The following is a 21,102-nucleotide window of genomic DNA, read 5'->3' as shown; positions in this document are numbered from 1 at the left end:
GAGAAACTTTCACCATCCTCGCTTTAAAGGAGCATATGCTGGCTGCACTTCTTCCCAGACGGATTGGTTCATTCTCTTGGCAGGTCATAGAAGAGTCGGTATTCCTTGCCAGCAGCATCATGCAAAGGCATCAGGTCCTCGGCCATCTTTCTTTTTCCTTGCCCAGCCTTCATATGCATGGGAGGTGATTTAAAATGCCATGGCTTGGGTTAGTCGCATCTTAGTCCTCTAAGAGACGTGGGTGATCTTCAATAGTTTAGCGAGGTCTTGTGCTGCAGATTTGTCAAATGCAAGACGTCTTTGGGTTTCTTGACTGCTGTGCATGAGCCTTGGTGGTAGATCCAAGTACCATGACATCCTTGGCGACTTCAATCCTTTTATCATGAAGTTGACCATTGGTCCAGTGGTGAGGATTTTTGCTTTCTTTTCATGGAGTTGTAATCCAGACGGAAGGCTACAGTCTTCTGACTCATACATTTTAAAACAAAGCAAAACACCCCCAACGCACTGCCATGGGGTCAATTCTAACTCATGACCACTCTGGGGTTTCTGAGACTGTGGATCTTGACAGAGCAGACAACCCTGTCTTCTCTCACAGAGTGACTGATGGGTTAGCGGCCCAGCACATAATCCATAGTGCTACCAAGGCTCAGGGTTAGTCCCTAGGAGACCCAAATCTTGACAGTCTCTTCCACCATCTCAATAAAAAAACACTCGCCTGTAGACTGTATGTTACTATATTTAAGCCAAGAGGGAAAGGAGGCATTTTCAAATCCGTGACTCTCCTCACTTGCAGTTCTACCACACATATCCCACACAACCTATTGAAACATCTCTCCCCCAATAAAGCCTTTTAAGGAGTACTTTTAAAAAAATCATTTTATTGGAGGCTCATAGTCTATCTCATTTCTCAGACTTCAGTGTGCACCAGAATCACTGGGGAGCTTGCTAAAATCAGGGCTTGGAACTCAAAAGTCAGGCCTTTGTACAGGTTCAATCCAGCTTGACCCCTGCTGAGAATTTGCCAGGTGACTCTTAAGTATCCTTGGGAGCTATAAGAATCTGAAGACTGGAAGAATCATCCAGGGATCTTACTAAACTGTAGATTCAGTCTGTCTGGGGTGGAAAGGCAAGCTCTTAGTGGGGGATCAAATCAGAACGAACTAGTTCCAAGCGCTGGCTGAAACATAGTTGCTAATTCAGTTCATATGGGTAGATGGGGGCCTCAGGGCCCTAAAATTTGCATGTCTAGCACTCTCAGGTAAGGCCTTTGACACACTGACAACTCCTGCTGTACTCCAAAGATGCTCCTGGTGGCGCAGCTAGGTAAGCATTGGACTACTAACTGCCAACTCGTCAGTTCAAACCCACCAGCCACTTCTCTGGAGACAGATGAGGCTGTGTGCTCCCATAAACATTTACAGCTGGGAAACCCTAGCTAGGATTGCTATGATTCTGAATTTACTCAACGGCAGTGGATGGAAACCTGCACGATGGCATCTTCATGGATATGCCCGGGAAAAAAGGATTTCTGCTTCTGATGAAAGAATTATGAAAGGTAAAGACAAACAGAAAGGTCAAACTCGGTGGCAACTGAAGCCGTCAGTTCTGCCCAGGTGGATGGGCCTGGAGACTTTGCATTCTAAAATGTCCCCTGCTGCTGCTCCTGAACCAGGGGCCACCCACCCTTTGAGACCCATAGTTTGTGAGCTAATCACATGGTGGCCCTCCAGAATGAGTGCTATACTTCCCAATTCAAACGGGAACGATCCTCAGAGGAGCCTGTTCAACTCTTTGGGTTCCTGGAGCAGAATGCCAATTGTCTCCCAGACCCAATGCCTTTCTTTGATGAAATTGGTAGAAAAGACGGAAAGGGACCCAAGAACTTGGTGGGAGAGCAGAGCAATTATATCATCAAATAGCCTCCTGCATGAAGCTCCTTGGTTCCTAAATTGTCAGCTCGCCAAAGTTAAATATATATCCATGTGAGTATTTTCAGCAATACAGAAAATAGGACAATATCAAAAGCTATGATCTAGACACAATGTTATTAAGATTTGTTTTTAAATCTGCTGGCTATATCTGTTAGTGAAGTGTTTTGCAGGAGAAAATCACAACCATTACTCTTTGGCCTGGGCCTTTCTTGGAAAACAAGAGAGCATAAGTTTTATAACAATCAACCGAAGGGTAGGGGGAAGGTGGGAGGAGGAAGGGGGAACTGATTGTAATGATCAACACATAACCCCCCCCCACACACACACCCTCCAGGGGGACGAACAACAGAAACCATGGGGGAAGGGAGGGAGACAGCGATCGGTGTAAGATATGAAAATAATAATAATTTATAATTTATCAAGGGGTCATGAGGTAGGGGGAGGGAAAAAGGAGCTCCATAGAAAGTAAATGTCTAGAAAAGAATGACGGCAACATAGTATGTGCAAATATGCCTGATACAATGGATATGTGGAATGTGATGCATTGTAAGAGCCCCCAATGAAATGATCTTTTAATTAAAAAAAAACCCTGCATGCTGGTACATTGCTTTATTTCATAAAAATAGCACCCTTGTTTCTTTGCTATTCCTGAGGAAGGCGTGCTGATTTAAAAATACCCTCCTCGACCGGTCTAGAGTGGCTCTGAAACTGTAAGAGAGAGCTGGGTAGGTGGAGGCCACCCTGGACCAGCCGCTGACAGAATCATGGCGACCCGGAGCCCCCCTCCCCAAGACTGTGAAAGTGATGATGAGGCTTATGAGGGGTTGGATTTAACTTAGTGTACCAGAAGCCCCCAATGGTGGAGCCGGGTGCTTGGCCGCAGTTCAGGACCCACGGTAGAAAAAGACTCAGTAGCCACTCAGATCGTAATGGGTGGAGTGACTGGCGGGTGTGCTGGCTTTTTGTTCCAGAAAGTTGGGCAACTGCAGTCGGTGGTGGCTTTCTTCACCTTCAGCTTGCCCGTCACAGTGGCTCTGTCCAGGTGGATGGGAAGAGAGTTGAAAACGATGTGAACAAAGCAAAAAGGCAGATAAGGAAACGTGGGAATAAAGCAGCAGCTGAAATCAACAGTATCACTGAAGAAGCAACAATTTATTAAACACAGAACATCATGATACCCAGCGGATTTGTGGGAGGCTTTTTGCTAGGACTTGCATCATAAGGACAGGAATGTTCTAAGATAGTGGATGCAACTGTGACGAGAGCAGCGGTGGTATCAGGGTGTTGTCTCAGCAGCATCTGCCACCTGATTTTCTGGAGCAAGGAACGACAAGCTGGACAATACTGAATTCATTACTTTATTGTTTTGCCTTCCTGAAGCTTGGCAAACTATTATCTGCTGTAAAATACCCTGTATCCTATGTCTATAATAGTATTCTTGAGCAAAACAGGCATGGTTAGCTTTCATCATTTAAAAGAATATAACCTCCTTCCAGGGGGATGGACAACAGAAAAGTAGGTGAAGGGAGATGTCGGGCAGTGTAAGATATGACAAAATAATAATAATTTATAAATTATCAAGGGTTCATGAGGAGGGGGAGCAGGGAGGGAGGAGAAAAAATGAGGAGCTGATACTAGGGGCTCAAGTGGAAAGCAAATGTTTTGAGAATGATGATAGCAACAAATGTACAAATGTGCTTGACACAATGGATGGATGTATAGACTGTGATCAGAAATGTAATAGCCCCAAATAAAGGTATTTAAAAAACAAAAACAAACCCAACAAGCACAAAAATCAAAAATTAATTTTGAAAAATTTAAATTTAAAAATGAAAAAACCAAAAATTAAAAAAATACCCTCCTCTTGTTAAAAACTATTTGATCAACTATCTAGTTAATACATACGTGTAAAATAACACCTTCCTTATTATATAAAGAATGAGCTTGGTGGCTTCAAAATTTTGTTTTAGTTAACTGTCAATATTAAAAGAGGAAATGGTTATGTCAGAGATCAAGGTCTAAGTATATAGGTAGCTCTTGTTGACCTTGAGATGCCTCAGTGGCACAGTGGTTATGTATTGGGCTACTAACCTCAAGGTCAACAGTTTGAAGCCAAGGTTGGACAACTCGGCTTTCTACTCCCTTAAAAGTCACGGTCTCAAAAACCCACAGGTTTTTGATGAGGTCAACTCATTCACTGTCACTGAGTTGATCAGTGACAGTGAATGAGTTGACCTCATCTTGATATTATAGAAATTAAGATATAGTGCTAACATATTCTATATATGGGAGTATAGAGGCACCTCTACTTGACATGATCTTGACATTATAGGAGTGCTAGGAGAGTAGTGAGTCTTCCTGGGAACGGCAATATTCTGCTCACCATACTTTTTGTTCTTGTTTTAAAGCAAAAGCCTGCACACTGCATTGAGTAGATTCTAACTCTCAGCGACCTGATATAAAGTTTCCGAGGTGGGTTTGAGCTACCAGGGCTTCATAGGGAAAGTGTAGGTAGAATCAAAAGAAAAGAGAGTTTTTCCCATTGCCACAGTTCCTTCAACACGGCGATCACTTATTGAGGTGATTAAGGAGTTAACAATCCAGGAATGGCAGAGCATTGGGGGTCCACAGGTACTATAGCTCCCAGCTACAGTCTTGGTACTGGAGACTACGCCCCCAAACATGCCTCCCATTTCCCACTGTAACCCTATGGAGGGAGGATGCTTTCAGTTGTAGAGAAATAAGCAAGGCTGTGTGAATGATAGCACAGTTGGCCTTTTCTGTCATCTGCTAGACTGATTTTCTCAGCCATTATTCCTCTGAAAAGTGTCTACCAAAAAATACATCACCAAGTGCCCTTTCTGGCCAAGATGAGATCAAACCAGCAGGTGGGGGACACCTCCATCAAATTTGCCCCTCAAGGAGCCAAGGTCAATGTTACTGATAAATAAGCTGCAACTAGGAGTCCCAGAGTTAGCAAAGAAAAGGCAAAAAGAAAGATCGGTTTTAATGTCAGATAACCAGAAATATATTTTGAATGTTAAGTATGCCTCATGTAATATTTGAAATCCCCCGGTCTTGTTTCTCTACTTTCAGTTCTATGGGGCAGGAGAGCAGAGAGGTGCTGTTAGCTTTCAACAGCTTCCCACGCCTCATGGCCAGAGGCGACTTGAGATCATAAAGGACAGGAGAAATGAAAGCAAAGGGCATGAGTTTGGCTGTCCCTTCACACAGCGTTCAGTGTAGATATGAGTTGCCGTTTCCTTAGTATGAAAGCCTTTCTCTGGAATAGCACTGCCCAATATGGTAGTCCCTGGCCACATGTAACTATCACATTCAAAGTAATTAACATTAAATAAAACTTAAGATTTAAGTTCCTTGGTTGTACTAGTTATCTTGCCTTATGTGTAATAGCTTTGTCTGGCTACTATATTGTACAGCACAGACTATAGACCATTTCTGTACTCGTTTTCAGGAGCTACTCTAATAAAGTATTCAAACGGGGTGGCCTGTAATATATTGTCTTACATTTGGAGAGACCTGGTATCAGAAACTAGGGTGTCAACCATCCTTCAGAGGATTCTGAGGGAGAATCTGTACCCTGCCTTTGTCCAACCTCTGAGGACTGGTCAGAGTCCCTGGCTAACTGTCCTGTGTGGCCGTGTCTTCTCTTTTACAAAGGCACCTTGGGGATTTGGATTAGAAGCCACACGACTCTAATATGACCTCAGGCTAATTTACCTGATAATATTCAGACATCCTATTTTCATTCACGGCTACTAGCATTAGATTTCAGCGGATCTTTGGGGTGGAGGGAGTGAAATTCAATTTATAACCATTTCCATCATCAGAGAATGTTTGATTGGTTACGGCCAGGTCCCCAGGCAGATATTCTAGGCTAGCAGGTCCTTGACATATGATCTTTCTCTTGTTTGCATAGAAATATGCTGGCGAGATGATCCCTTCAGGACCAGTGGTGAGAGTGGCGATACTGGGAGGGTGGAGGTGGGGTGGGTTAGAAAGGGGGAACCGATTACAAGGATCTACATATAACCTGAGGTATGGGCAACAGAAAAGTGGGTCAAAGGAGACATCAGACAGGGCAAGATATGAGAAAATAATAATTTATAAATTATCAGGGTTCATGAGAGGGGGGGAGCAGGGAGGGAGGGGAAAATGAGGAGCTGATGCCAGGGGCTTAAGAGGAGAGCAAATGTTTTGAGAATGATGAGGGCAATGAATGTACAAATGTGCTTAAAAAAAATAAAAGCCACAGAGTGGCAGAATAGATTCTTTTTAAAAAAAAGCATCGGAGGACCTAATGCCAGGGGTTTAAGTAGAGAGGAAATGTTTTGAGAATGATGAGGGCAATGAATGTACAAATGCGCTTTACACAATTGATGTGTGTATGGATTGTGATAAGAGTTGTATGAGCCCCTAATAAAATGATTAAAAATAATAATAAATAAAACTGCAATATGCAGTAACGAAAAAGAAAAAAAAAAGAAGCATCGTTGTGGAGAGCAAGTGTTTTGAGAATGATGAGGGTAACGAATGTACTAATGTGCTTTATACAGTTGATGTATGGATGGATTGTGATAAGAGTTGTGATAGCCCCCAATAAAATGATTTTTTTAAAAATGTCGGCAAGTCTTCCAGGCCACTGCTTTTTGTGACAGCTCAACCCGTGCTCGATCTGATTGCTCAGTGTCCTTGCAGAACTAGTTGTTACATTCCCTCTTGAGAGAAGCGAATACTTTGTTTAGGGCTTTGCAGATAACAGCGTTCCCAAGTCCACTTACGATTCTAACCTCACATTAACTCTGGGTGGGGAGCAGGCCCGTGAGAGAAATCCGACCACGATGGTGAGACTGCTCGGGGAAGGAGCTGCTTTATGCTGTAGCACAGGTTTTGTGGTGTCATGTGGGAGAACATTGAATACCAGAATATTGAATAGCATCAGTCTTAGAAGAAATAAAAGTGGAAGGCTGCTTCGACGTGAGGCTGTTGAGAATTCACCTTGCTTGCTTTGGCCTCCTCATCCGGGAAGAACAGTCTCTAGGGAAGGACATCCCATTTGGTGACGTCGACTCCGGTGTCAGTGAAGATGAGGGCAGCCCTCACTGAGAGTCAGTGGTACGAAAGCCACCACTCTGCCCTCAGGCATACCGCCCATCACGAAGATGGGGCCGAGCTGGGCAGTGTTTTCTTCCTTTCTCTGGGGATGGTACCATACACCACGAGCTGGAGCCAATGCCATGACAACCAACCATCGTGCAGGTTCTCGAAGTTGAGTGTGCATCACAAATTGTGAAAACACAAATTGCTGGGTGCCAGCCACAAAGTTCTTGGTCTGGTAGGTTTGGGACAAGGCCAGAGGCTCGGTATTTCTCATCAGTCCCCAGGTCAAAAATGTGATCGTATGATCTGGGGATTGCGCTTTGATAGCCACCGGTAGAGAGGTGTAGCCCTGCCCTAGCCTAGTGATATAAGGAGTTCGGATTTTCTGTCCCCTGACCTGGCAGCCTCTTCGCTCGGTTAGATCTGCTTTGACCACCTACATCCGTCTGTACACTCAGCATTTAGGGGTGGAGTGGGTGGCGGGGGGCGGCGGGGCAGCTCATCTGCTGGCTTCCTGAAAGCAACCGAAGCCAAGTTCAAGTTGACGTTCTCCATGTTTACATCTGACCTCGGTGTGCGCAGACGATGGTCAGGCCAAGTTCCTTAGGTAGATATTTCCCCTCCTAATTATATTCATACAAACTGAGCAATAGAAAAAGGAAAAGAAAATGACTTGCTCAAGGTCACAGAGCTAGTGAAAGGTGACATCAGGATAGGAAGCCAAGATGTCCCAACTGCAGGGGCTTGCGAAAGTGTTCTGAGGTGTACGTTTGTAAAAGTGATAGGGTCAGCTCTGGCTGGACTGGAGCATGGACACTTGTACAGATAAGAGCTCACGAGACATGGAATCTAGGTCAGCTAAACCCCTCAGGGACAGAAGTGGGAGTAGCTATACAAGGAGGGGGTGGGGGAAGGTGGGGGGTGGGGGAGGTGGAAGCAAGGAGGAACTAATTGCAATGATCCATGCTTCATTCCCCCACCCCCTGGGGGGGGGATGAACAACAGAAATGTGGGTTAAGGGAGACAGCGATCGGTGTAAGAGATGAAAACAATAATCATTTATCATTTATCAAGGGTCACGTGAGTGGGAGTGAGGGGAGGGAGGGAAACAAGAGCTGATACCAAGGGCTTCAATAGAAAGTAAATGTGTAGAAAATGAGGGTGGCAACCTATGTACAAATGTGCTTGATACAGTGGATGTATGGAATGTTAGAAGAGCTGTAAAAGCTCCCAATAAAGTGATTTGTTAAAAATAAATAAAAGTGATAGGGGCATCTATTTTCACAACCATAAAGCATCCAATCATTGACTGGGTGTGCGAGACCATGGTGGGGATCAGCTGGATCTACCACTGGGCTGTGTCATCACGTGCCCGACTCCTTCACCTCCTGTAGTTTGGATCATTTTATACTTTTCAATGATTTTTATTTGCCTGTTTATTTTAGTCTCACAATGGATTACTGGTGAAAGAGAGGAAACATTGGGGCAGGAGGAAGAAAAATGAGGAGCTGATGCCAGGGGCTTACATGGAGAGCAAATGTTTTGAGAATGATGAGGGTTATGAATGTACAAATGTGCTTTATACAATTGATGCATATATGGAGTGTGATAAGAGTTGTATGAGCCCCCAATAAAATGATTTTTTTAAAAAGATCATCCTGAAATTTTACCTTAGGCCTGTGTGGGCCCTTTGAATCATCATATCTCAGTACATCAAGATATCCCTAGTTCTTCAAAACAAAAGTTAAAAGGAGGATTTAAAAAAAAATCCAATTTGGCTTTTGCTTTATTAGGAATAAAATGATCCAAACCCACAGTGTGTTATTTCTGGAGAAGTACTTGCAAATAGCAGCCAGAAAGCGCTCGTGTCTCTTCTTTTAGAAACAAAACATGAAAATTATAATAATAAAGTAATTGATTTTTTTAAAGTGCAAAATTCAAGAATTCCAAATACCAGGTCATAGAAGCAGTTTGGAGGGCTGTAACACATAGTTAAATTTCAATCTACATATTAATACACATTTAGTCCCCAAACACAATATTAATATGTCATTTTGAATTTGTAGATAAACCATGCTCTTTCTTGCATACTTAATTGAAAGTAAATTAAGCAGCATGCATCACTTGTTAAATGGGGAAAAGTCAAGCTTTGTCCTTATATATTATGAATATCATTAAAGAGTTCATTAAAATGAAAATTATACTACCATTTTTAATAATATACTGATCTAAATTCATTTTTTAACTTAAAGTTGCTTCCTCTCCTATGCCATACTACACGATACTAAACGCACAACCAGGATTTGGCATTTCCATTGGGCATTTGCGAGATGATGGATTTCTTTGAAAGCAGTTTTTGAGGCTAGAGGATGAGCAAGGGTGGTGGTGATTCCTGAAGAAAGGGAGGGTAGGTTGATGTGTGCCTGAATATTTCCTGTTCTTCAGGGATTTTGTGCTACCCCATTTTTCCCTCCCTCCCTCCCAGTGAGTACGTTCTGACTCCTGATGACACTATGGGGCAGGGTAGAAAAGCTTTTGTGGGTTTCTGAGACTGTAACTCATTATGGGAGTAGAAAGCCTCCTTTTTCTCTAAGGGAGAAAAAGTGCTAGTGGGTTCGAACCACTGACCTCGAGATTAGCAGCCCGGTGGATAGCCAGATGCCACTTGTAGTGCGGGGTCCTGGTGGTGCGATGGCTAAACACTTGACTGCTAACAGAAAAGTTTCGCTGTCAAATGACATCACAAGGAGTCTCTGTCACGCCTCCTGCCTGCAGTTCTCCGTGTGGGTCTCTATCGCCCAGATACTGTGTCCCGGGAAGAAAGGACAGTGCAAAGCTCATGTCATCTCGCATTAGTTGACCCCAGAGAAAAGAGAGTTTCCGTCTCCTCCTATCCATCGGTGGAAGGATGGGTGAATAAGAAGGGAGCAAGCCAGGTTAGACAAGAGAGGACGTTCCAAACGAGAATTCCACTGAACTCCCTCCTCTTGGGTGGCACTCCTGTGCCTAGTGACTGGGGAGGGAAAGCTATGATTGACTGGGTCCTGATGTCCCACTCTTGTCACCAAGGGCATAGAGATCCACTCAAAGTGGAGAAAGACAGTTTCCCATGACAAAGGAGCTTCTGTTGCTAAAAAAAACAAAGGAAGACAGATATCGAACAAGTTATAGACAATAAAATAAGTAGCCTGCTGTCTTCAAGCTCCCTAGATTCCATCAATGCCTGTTGGAAACTGGCTGCTCCCCCGCTCCCTCCTGGGGCTGGGTTTCCCCCTTTGCCTGTAATTGGCGGATACTTGCTCTCTACTGCTTGGCTCCCGGCATGAATGCAAGCCCCTCCTTTAATTCCCCAGAGACGAACATAATATTCAACCCAACTTCACTGAAGGTGCAGCGATATCTCCAAGAAATAACAATGCAGGAAAGCAAAACGAAATGACTTAGGAGGTGAGGGATGGTGGTGACAGCCCCAAAGCCACGTGCAGCGTCCCCAGGTGAATCCCCTTTGACCAGAGAGGTGCCAAGCTTTGCCCTCAGAGAGTGTGTATTGGAAAGTGGATTAATAAAGTGATCGTTAGGTGAAAATGTAACACCTTATCATTTGTTTTCCCCCTTGGGACCCATTTACAATGTGTTCTAGCTTTTATTATTATTATTTTCTGGTCTTTTGGATTGAGAGCTTTCTGTGGTTTTTCTTTATATAAGACCCAGGATAGGTAAATCTAAAGAGGCAGTAACTACATTAATTGTTTCTTAGGGTGATAGCAGGGGAGACTAGGGAGAAATGGGGAGCTAATAATGAGTACAAGAATGAAGACACTGTTTTAAAATGGATTGTGATTGTGGTGATGATACCACAACTCTTTTTACTAAATATTAAACTCTGGATTGTATGGCGCTGCTCATCAGGCCTTTGAAAACAACCTCTTCAAGAGTCCAAACCCCAAAGCCAAGCCTTTGAGTTAAAACGGTTCAGATATAAACATTCTTTTGAGGTGTGAATGGAGGGTATGGGCAGGAACCGACTACTCAAGTGTTCATGAGTATAATCAGTTTTAAAGAGGGATACCACATCTCCTGGAGTGGACACTGCAACTTAAAGGCAGAAAGAATCCAAATGGATAAAGGAGGTCAGCTGTGTGGGTTATAAAAATTGTGCTTAAAATCTGAAAACAACAACAACAACAAAAAACCAACACAAATACCAACATAACAAAAGACGACTGGATTCTTCACTAGTCTAGATGAACACAAACAAGGCTTGTGTGCTCCATCTTTATTTTATTTTTTATTGGCATGTAATTTACACATCATACAACTTCAATTGTTCAATCATATTAAAAAGAGTTGTGCAATCATCACCATGATCAGCTTTAGAACATTTTCTTCATTCTTGTAGTTATTGTTGTTAGCCCCTCATTTGCCCCCGATCCCCCATGCCATGTACCTAGGTAACTATTCATCCAGTTACTGTCTCGATCGACTTACCTATCCTGTATTTCATAGACAGAAAAAATCCTGGCAAAACAAAAAAGAGGGGAAAAATCAACAACGACAAAATAAGACAAAATATTCCATCGAAAAGAAAGCAGAAACTATTAAAAACTGGAACAAATTAAAAAAACAGGAACAAATTTAACATGGGTCAAAAAGAAGAGGTGTCACATGTTAACCTAACTACATGTGCCATGATTGACATTACTATGCTCTCTGCGTGATAGCAAGGCTGTTCGCATCTTTGGACTATGGTCAGAGGCGTAATCTTCATGAGGACCCTGCAAATGGATTTTGGGCTTCCACTGTCATCCATAACCCCCCAAACTCACTGCCACTAAGTCAATCCTGACTCATAGTGACCCCAGAGGACAGGGTAGAACTGCCCCCAGGGGTTTCTGAGACAGTAACTCTTTGAAGGAGTAGAAAGCCTTGACTTTCTCCTGAGGAGCTTGCTGCTGGTCTTGAAGTGCCGACCTTGTGGTTAGAAGCCCGATACATCATTCTTAACCTTCTGCAAACTGGCTGTTCAGAATTTTAACTCATATACCGCTCCCTTCTCTGAACTTGGATTTTATTTTTTATAATCCTTGAATTACACAGGCTCATGTGCTTCTTCCATTTGTAAGCACAGATTTCAACAGTGAGAGGGAAAACGTATGTCATGTGGGTTTGTGTTACAACACTTCACATTCCCAAGCCCACGAAGTAATGGGGACTTCAGGGAGGTGGGTGCCTGCAAACCAGGGTGTATGTGTGTGTGTGTGCCTGAATGTTGGGATTGGGAAGCAAGGTCTCAGCCAATGGCATTCCAGGTGCTTTCAATATTCTCTAAACTCACAGTGACCCCCTACAGAGGGTTTTGAAGACTGCAAATCTTATGGGAATAGACAGCCTCATCTTCCTCCCGAGGAGTAGCTGGTGGGTTTTGAACCACCAACTTGACCCCCTTGTGGTTAGCAGCTGAACACTTAGCCCACAGTGCCACCTGAGCGCCTCCGGGGCCCTGTCAATTAGGATGGACACAGATGTGATGTTAGTAGTGGTGTATAGGAGTCGATAGCAGCTGACAAGAGAATATTCATTTTATTTAATCTTCAAGAGAAACCCCAGCGATTCTAGTCTCTAAAGCAGCACTCTCCAATAGGACTTGCTGTAATGAAGCAGATGTTCTATGTTTGTGTTGTCCTCTAGGACAGTCCTTAGCCGCATGTGACTAGTGATTTGGGGTAGAGGATTAGGGCATGTGTATAGGCTTTGGTTGGGGTTTTACTGATATTTATGATATTAGACTAGTGTTCAAGGAACCTGAGTCTTCAAAGTGACATCTTAGCCCTTTAACACTTGGAAGACGTCTTCTCCAGCGGCTTCGCCCAATGCATATGCCCTTGGCTTTCTCGCCTGCTGCTTCCACGGGCCTTGACGGTGCAGGTTGTCTGCATGTAGACTGCTGTTCCTTATTGGTTCAGTAGTTGTGAGCCTATCTGTTTTCTTGTTTGACCCCTAGTATAATATCATGAATATGAGCAAGGAAATGGTTTGACACGGGAGCTGTGCCAATGGGGTCAAATACAGGAATGAGGAGGGTGCCGGACCAAGCAGTGTTTTGTTCGGTTGTGTACTGGGTTCCTTGGGGCCAGAACCAATTCAGTAGCCCCTGGCAACAACGACAACCTTGTATACGTGATGAACGTACTTCTGCAGCTGGAGAAACCCCAGGTAAAGCTGCAGATCCTTGCAGTCAATCCATTTCACTAGTACAACTTGCAGATGCTTAGAAGCAATTAGCATTGGACACCTGCCTCAAAGGAATGGTGTCGCCCGAACCATGAGGTCCCAAATGAGACTCCAGTCAAGGTAGCTGGAGACAGCATTTTCAGACAGGATATGAAGTTCCAATAGGATCTCAGGTATTAATAAGTGTGTTTTTTAAGTAGTTCATTGACTCCTTTGAGAATCATATTTTTAAAAAACGAGGAGCATGCTACATATGAAAATGGCCATAGGTATCAGCACGGGCCATTTTCCATCGTCAGCAGTTCGCTTTCCCTAACCCATGGACCTCCCAAACGAAGAAGCCCACTTCTAAGGGAATGCTTTTCCTAAAATACCAAGATTCTAAGTATTTTCAAGAATCTCTCCCCCGTGGCCTTTTGTCAACATTTTCATGGCTCAATAAAAAATAATAAAATGTGCTCATAAAAAATAAAATAAAGAGGGGAAAAATGAGGAGCTGATGCCAAGGGCTTAAGTGGAGAGCAAATGTTTTGAGAACGATGAGGGCAACGAATGTACAAATGTGTTTGACCCAATGGATGGATGGATGGATTGTGATAAGAGTTGTATGAGGCCCCAATAAAATGATTAAAAAATAAAATAAAATGTGCTCATTCATGAGACATGCTGGTGTGCAGGCAGACCAAAGACTTCCTGTTTCTTAAGGTAGGATTTCCCCCTAAAAAGCTTTTAGTTCGTTTTTTTTTAACCTTCTCTCAACACCTGGGTGTTTGATACTGGACTCATACTGCGCAATGCCACGTTCCGACAGTTTACCTTTTTTAATCACGAAAGGACTGATTCCAAGTAGTCTGCCTCCCGTTTCCAGCCAGGGTGGTTTCCAAGAGAAACAGTCCTGCAAGACATAGAAGCACCACAAGATGGCACCCTTGGGAAACGCTTGCTTTGCGAGTTGCTTTAACCAGCTGTGACCGCGATTCTGAACATCGCCTCACAAAACCGCCTTGAGAGAGGGAAGAGAAGTTAGGTGAAGACAGACAACACCAATGACAAGGCAGCGCTGGCACTTGGCCCGGTTTGGGTCTGCAGCGTCAATCCTTGGTTGCTTTTAGTTCCTAAAGATCAGCTTTTGTGGTTCGATGCCGAGTGAGCTGATCTGTAAGCACATCTTTCATACCGATACACGTCTTTGAGGGAAAGGGGAGGGCAGCAGCGGGCCAGGGTGGAACGAGCTCCTGAAATGGACATGTCTGATCACTTTTCTTTCTTTCTCCTTCCACCTTTTTCTTAAAACCACACACACACACATACACAATGCAAATCTAAGTGGTACGCCACATCCGGGCTCATGTTTCCACCCCTCTCTCTTTTTACTGTTGAGGTGGTACTTGGTAGGTAGGCGCGGTAGAGCACAGTTACCTTTGTTTGCAGAAAGCAGCAGCTCAGAACAGATGCCATGTTTCTTTGGGGCACGGTGTTGGCCAGCCCTCTTTTCAGTTTTGGATCTGCCGGTGGAAAAAAATCACCATTTTAATGAGCCACGTGCCTAGGGGGGAAAACCCACTTGGAATTACTCAGTAGAAGCAAACGGCCCTGCTGAGAAAGAGGTACGACAGACTATAGCCCTGGCATTTCATTACAACGGTGGTTCTGCTAGAACGACCCATGGTGCCTTTTCATTCTTTGGCAGCAAAACAAACACTTTGACCACAAAGGGGGTTGCATCATAAAACACTGTCTTAGCAGTGAGCCATCTTTTAAAAGGAATTCACAGTTTACTTGACGTAGAATTCACATCCCGTGTTTAATGGGATTAAATAGATTAAAAAGAGTGGTGCGATCATCACCACAATTTTAGATCATTTTTTCAGTCTTATACTCGTTATATTGTTGTTGTTGTTGTTAGGTGCTCTCAAGTTGCGTCCGATTCAAGTACAACGGGACGACACACGGCCTGTCCCGGCCCAGTCCTGACAATTGTCCTCAGGGCTGAGCCCAGAGTTGCAGCTACTGTGTCCATCCATCTTGTCACAGGCCTTCCTCTTTGTCTCCGCCCCTTGGCTTGACCAAGCATGGCGTCCTCCTCATTATTATGAGCTCATTAGTATTAGGTCCTTATTTCCCCCCAGCCTTCCATGCCATGGCCCTAAGAAACTATTAATCTAGTCACTGCCTCTATAGATTTACCTCTCCTGGATTTCATAAAAAGAAAACCATACCAGAAAAATTCCCGACAACCCCAAACCCACAGAAAGCCCTCAAGCCAAAAGAAACCAGAAAACAATAAAAACCAGAACAATTTCCAAAAGACTACCCATGTTTCTGAGCAAGAAATGGTGGCCGAACAGATTTTCAAACGTGGTACAAGTGCTGGAAAGCAGGTGTTGTGGTCATCTGAGAGCATCTTCCCCAGGCTGGCTCCGGGCTGCCTGTGTTACTAGGGAGACAGAACTTCCAACCTAGTGGGAAAGACAAACATGCAGAGACCGTGTGTTATGCCTGGAATTAGAGTCCAGTGCCAAGAGCAAAATAAAATCAAAGAACAGCTCTGCTTGGCTGGGCCTGGTTGCAGCAATTGAAAATCCACTAAAATATAGACTGTTTGCAAAGTCCAATTCTCTCTTGTCCTCAAAATGGAAATAATGGGCTAGATCGGGGTGGGGTGGGGTTGTGGGTTGTCCCTCCCCCCTGGGGGGGATCCCTCCTTCCCGGGTGTGTGTGTGTGTGTGTGTGTGTGTGTGTCCCTCCCCCTTCTTTTTATTTTTCTGTTCGTCGTCAAATTTCTAAAATAAGTATGGTTCGTAAGTTTTCCCCTCTTTGGGCCCTCATTATAAAAGTAAATGGAAGTCTGAAGAGGAAAGTGTATACTTTTTCCCGCCAGTATCATAATAATCTTAACAAAAGCAAGCACCTGTTTAGTGGTCACTATCGTGCTGGGTACTGCTCAAAGTACTTTTATATACTAACTCACTTAATCTTCACAACCACCCTACGAGAGAAGTACTATGATTAAATCTAGTTCATACCGGAGGAAATGGAGGGGCAGAGAAGTAACTTGCCCAAGGTCACTCAAGGACTTCAGTGACTGGACAGGCTGGCTTCTCACTGAGTGAACATTAGGAAGGAGGAGTTTTCCCTCCTGAATTGCCCAGGCAAGTCTGCAGGTCACCATCCTGCCTCCAGAGGGCACTAGAGAATGACTCATTCCTGAGAGCAGGATAGGAGGAGTAATATTCTAGGATTGCAAAGTCAAACCCAAATTTGGCTCGTCCCCCAGACAAACCCCTAAGTATACACCAACAAGCTTCTAGCTCATTGCTAGCCTGGCCTGAAGGGTCCAGGGAAATAGCAGGTCTTTCTCTAGAAAAGTGCTTTAGGGTAAGTGTTGGAACGGCTAACCCCAAGGTTAGTGGTTCAGACCCACCAGTCAATCCATGGGAGAAACATGAGGCCATCCGCTGCCTTCAAAACTCTACATTGGGTTGCTATGAGTTGGAATCGACTGGGTAGCAGTTGAGTCTCTGGAAAGGCACCAGGACCTGGGAGGGAGCAAGTGAGCAGAGAATCCTGGGGAAGGAGATTGAGATTCGGGATTCGGGTCCAGGTGAGGGTTAGCGGTGAGGGTTGGAATTAGGAGCTCGAAATACGTGTCGGGGAGGAGGTTGGGGTTGGAGATTAGAGTGATGTGATAGTGCAAGAGGGTTGGCTTTACAGTTGGGAGTTAGTCTGGTGTTAGGATTGGGGCTTAAGGTTTGGGTAATGATTAGGGTTAGGGTGGGTGTTAGAGGTTTGGATTAGAATTAGCAGTTGGGGTTAAGATTAGATTTAGACCAGATTTATGGGTCTGATAGAGACTGGTAGAATCTTTGAGACGATGACCTTTAGACACCTGCAGGCCTGGAACTACTCACCTTTCCGTTCAATGTAGGCCGGTCCCATAATAACACTAGGGAGGTACGCACTCCTTAGAATAATCAACCGTATGAAATACACAGGACAGAAAAGAAGGATTGAATGGATCCAAGAAACACAAGGAGGCAGTGGGAAGAATGCAATCAACATTGTAGGGATTGCAGCCAATGCCACCACGCAAACCGCGGATGAACTGTTGAATGGAAACCCAATTTGCTCTGTAAACTTTCACCCAAATCACCGCAAAATGTTATTTTTTTAAAAATTTGAGATATACTTAACAGATGAAAATATTAGGTTCAGAGGTTAGGAATATAGTTAGTGTTAGGGTCAGGACACTATCTAGGTTTGGGTTTGGAGTTTTTTTTTGCGTGGCCAAAGCTGCTGACCACTTCGTTGAGATTTGGGAGAAGATGTGAGAATCTGATCAAGTGATTTTCGAGAGCGACGTGGGACCTTGGACCTAGAAAGCCCTGTGGATTACAGCCACATGAAGTCTTCTGAACAGAGCAGACTGTCCGGATAGGGAGGCTCAGGGGTCAGGAGGAAATCGTGACCAGCAGAGATGCCCAGGAATCCTAACTGGGACACAACCACAGTCGGGTGTGCTCCAACATCTGCCGGGTAGGAGTGCAGCGCAGCTCTGGAGTGAGGTGCAAGAGGGGACACAGCCTGGCCCTGATGGAAAGCGAAGGCTTTCTTGGAGGAGGTACCAGGATGTAGTTGAAGCTATAGACAACCAAGATCTCAGTTCACTGACTAGGAGGTCCAGGAAAGTGGACTTCTCTACACTGACACCACAAGCAATCACCAGCATCCTTATGTAGATTCATGTGATTTTCAAAGGGCTGTGGCGGCGCATAGTAGACTCTAAGGCTGATAACTGTAGATGGCGGTCACCATGAGTCAGAGTAGACTCTAAGGCAGAGGTGTTGGGATCACCTACACCAACTCAGTGAGATTCATTGGGAAGAAGATGAGACTCCGAAAGGCTAAGTGACTTGTTCGAGGTCACTAAGGTCAGAGGTCCAATACTCATCTAAGTCCATCTGATGTGGTGGTTTGTTGGTACATGTTTAACAACTGCCTCTCAAGCAAACCAACACCCGCCCCCCAGCCCCACAAACCCCCACCTGCACCTAGCATAGGGCCTGCAAATAATAATTTGTTGTTGAAAATTGATTTAAACAGCCAATTGATTTCGGCGGGACCCTTGTATTTCTAGCCAAAAACAACAACAACAAAACCCCAAACTCACTGCCGCCGAGTCAATGCTGACTCACAGCGACCCCCTGTGGGTTTCTGAGACTGTAACTGTTTACCAGAGTAGAAAGCCCAGTCTTTCTCCCTCGGAGCTGCTGATGGTTTGGAACTCCCGACCATGCGGATTGCAGCTGAATGTGTAACCACCACCCCACCCGGGCTCCTAGTTTGTAGGCAACCTGTCGTTGAAATGGATGAATTAATGTAGTTCCTGCAGAAATGTTGGTAGCTATTTTTGTATACTTTAGCAAACAAGAAAAAGCGAAACAAAGAAGACATATGTAAGAATGTCAGTCATCCTTCAGTGACACAAGTGGCTTCTTTCCTAAATAGGATCATGGTTTTTGAATGCTGTCAAACTAGTTTCTCAATTTTTGTGCTAGTCACAATAAAAGGCAACCTGGTAACACAGTGATTAAAGTGCTCAGCTGCTAACAAAAAGATCAGTGGTTTGAACCAACCAGCCAGTCTAAGGGAGAAAGATGGGATTCTCTGATTCTGTAAAGATTCCAGTCTTTCGTAACATAGTCCACAAAGACAATACTCTGCATTCTTCATTGGAAAGTAGTGACTGGTGCCTTGAAAGCTTGTCATTGACCATTTAAGGTGCAAATATTAGTCTCTTCCTGCTCAGAGAGAACAGTGACGAAAATCAAAGACCCATGGAAACCACTAGTCCAATGGACAAATGGACCTCGTGAATATCAGCCTCTGTTACTCTGAGACCAGGAAAAATAGATGGTGCCCAGCCACCATCACCAACTGCTCTGAAAGAGATCACATTAGAAGCTACTGTATAAAGTAGAAGAGAATGTGGAGCAAAACCTCAAATTTATAAAAGAGATCAGGCTTACCAGTTGGATAGTGTCTGGTGGGACCCCCAAGATTATGGTAATCTTAGCCATCCTCCAGGTCTGGAACTGAACTCACTCCCATGGCTCAGTGTTCAGTCAAACAATAGATAGGTCTATCAGGAGAATTAATAGCACAAGTGAAATATGCACAGCTTAGAATAATCATCCATTTGAGATCAAAAGGGCAGCATTGACCCGAGGACAAAGCTCAGAAGGGATAGGACAGACAGAAGAACGGAGACAGGAAATGCAGGGAGGAAGTGGGATAAGTGATGCTACGTTGAGAGGATCACCGTGAAGGAGATCAAACAAAATGTGCGTGAATTGCTGATTTTAAGTGATCTTTATCATGAGGGCAAGTATCAAGTAGGGCCACATCATAAGAACTAATTATTCTTAGATATGGGTTATGATTAAGTTTGAACTAAAAATTATTAATACTTATGTGTGTATATATCTATATTTTAGATGTCCCTGGTCCATGTTAGAGACATCATATCATTTTACTGGAGAATGTTAGAAATCGTTCCCATGGGGCATATGATAGTTCTATTGGTGTTGTTTGGTTTGGTTTTCTTGTTGCTGTGTGAAACCGACTTGTATGTCACAAAAGCATCCAAATCTGTTTCCCTTTTACTTTTCCTCCTTTTACTGCCACTCAGACCAATGTTGAGATCGGATGGGGACGGAATTTGGAGAGTCTTCAAGACTTGACCACTTCTCTCTTTCTTTTTAAAATTTCGACACTCGTTCTTCATATATATATATGTATACACACACACACACACTCTCTCTCTCTCTCTGCAGCTATTTCTTGGTGGAATATAATAGGTACGAAGAAAGACTCTTCTGTGTGCTTGCACAGCCCCACTCATCCAATCCGGGGCAGTCTCCCATCAAACCTCTTGTAGATGTGGTTCTTTTTCTCACCCTCCCTCCCTCCTTACTTTCCTGTCCCTTCCCTCTCTCATTCGGCCCCTCAACCCCCGACTCTATCCTTATCGTAATCTTTAAAGTCTTACCCTGTGGCGTGAAAGCTGTATCTTATTTCATAATAAATGGTGACATAAACTACTCACCTTCAATTGGCGGTGTTGTTAGCTGCGTCTGGGTTCTGACTCATAGCCACCCTGTGTACAACTGAACGAAACACCACCTGAGCCTCGGCCTTCCTCACAATTGTTCTTAGGTTTGAGCCATTGTTGCAGCCACTGTGTCAGTTCCTCTTGTCGAGGGTCTTCCTCTTTTTAAGTGCCCCTCTATTTTTTTTAATTTTTACTTATTTTATTCCATCCCTAAAATGTGATATGTTGCACCACTACCAGCCTACTGCCTTTGCCTCCTTAAATTTGGAATCTTTTTTTTTTTAAACATTTTATTAGGGGCTCATACAACTGTTATCCCAATCCATACACACATCAATTGTGTAAAGCGCATTTGTACATCATTCTCAAAGCATTTTCTCTCCACTTAAACCCCCGGCATTAGGTCCTCATTTTTCCCCTCCCTCCCCGCTCCCCCCTCCCCGCTCAGCCCTTGATAGTTTATAACTGGGTATTTTGTCATATCTTGCCCTGTCCGACGTCTCCCTTCACCCACTTTTCGGTTGTCCGTCCCCCAGGGAGGAGGTCACACACAGTTCCATGTAATCGGTTCCCTCTTTCCTACCCATTCTCCCTTTACCCCCCCTGTTTTGCCACTCACACCACTGGTCCTATAGGGCTCATCCGTCCTGGATTCCTTGTATTTTCAGTTCCTATCTGTACCAGTGTACCTCCTCTGGTCTA

The 21,102-nt window shown here is 44.1% G+C and overlaps 1 non-coding gene and 1 pseudogene across 1 annotated transcript; one reads left to right on the top strand and one right to left on the bottom strand.

Annotated features, from left to right (window-relative positions):
* The first annotated feature begins 2,698 nt into the window (after nt 1-2,698).
* On the top strand, nt 2,699-3,156 carry LOC101642999 (annotated as a pseudogene).
* A 16,739-nt stretch (nt 3,157-19,895) lies between these two features.
* LOC115869834 lies at nt 19,896-20,016 on the bottom strand. Its single transcript, XR_004046394.1, has one exon. It is a non-coding gene; the product is annotated as a small nucleolar RNA SNORA61 (small nucleolar RNA).
* Nucleotides 20,017-21,102: the final 1,086 nt, after the last annotated feature.

The sequence above is a fragment of the Echinops telfairi genome, unplaced genomic scaffold, assembly GCF_000313985.2.
Source record: "Echinops telfairi isolate 266 unplaced genomic scaffold, ASM31398v2 ScPeMD7_53;HRSCAF=182, whole genome shotgun sequence".
In the NCBI taxonomy this organism is placed as follows: Eukaryota; Metazoa; Chordata; class Mammalia; order Afrosoricida; family Tenrecidae; genus Echinops; species Echinops telfairi.
The sequence above is the reverse complement of the archived record's forward strand: the minus strand, read 5'-3'. Positions and strand labels throughout refer to the sequence as shown.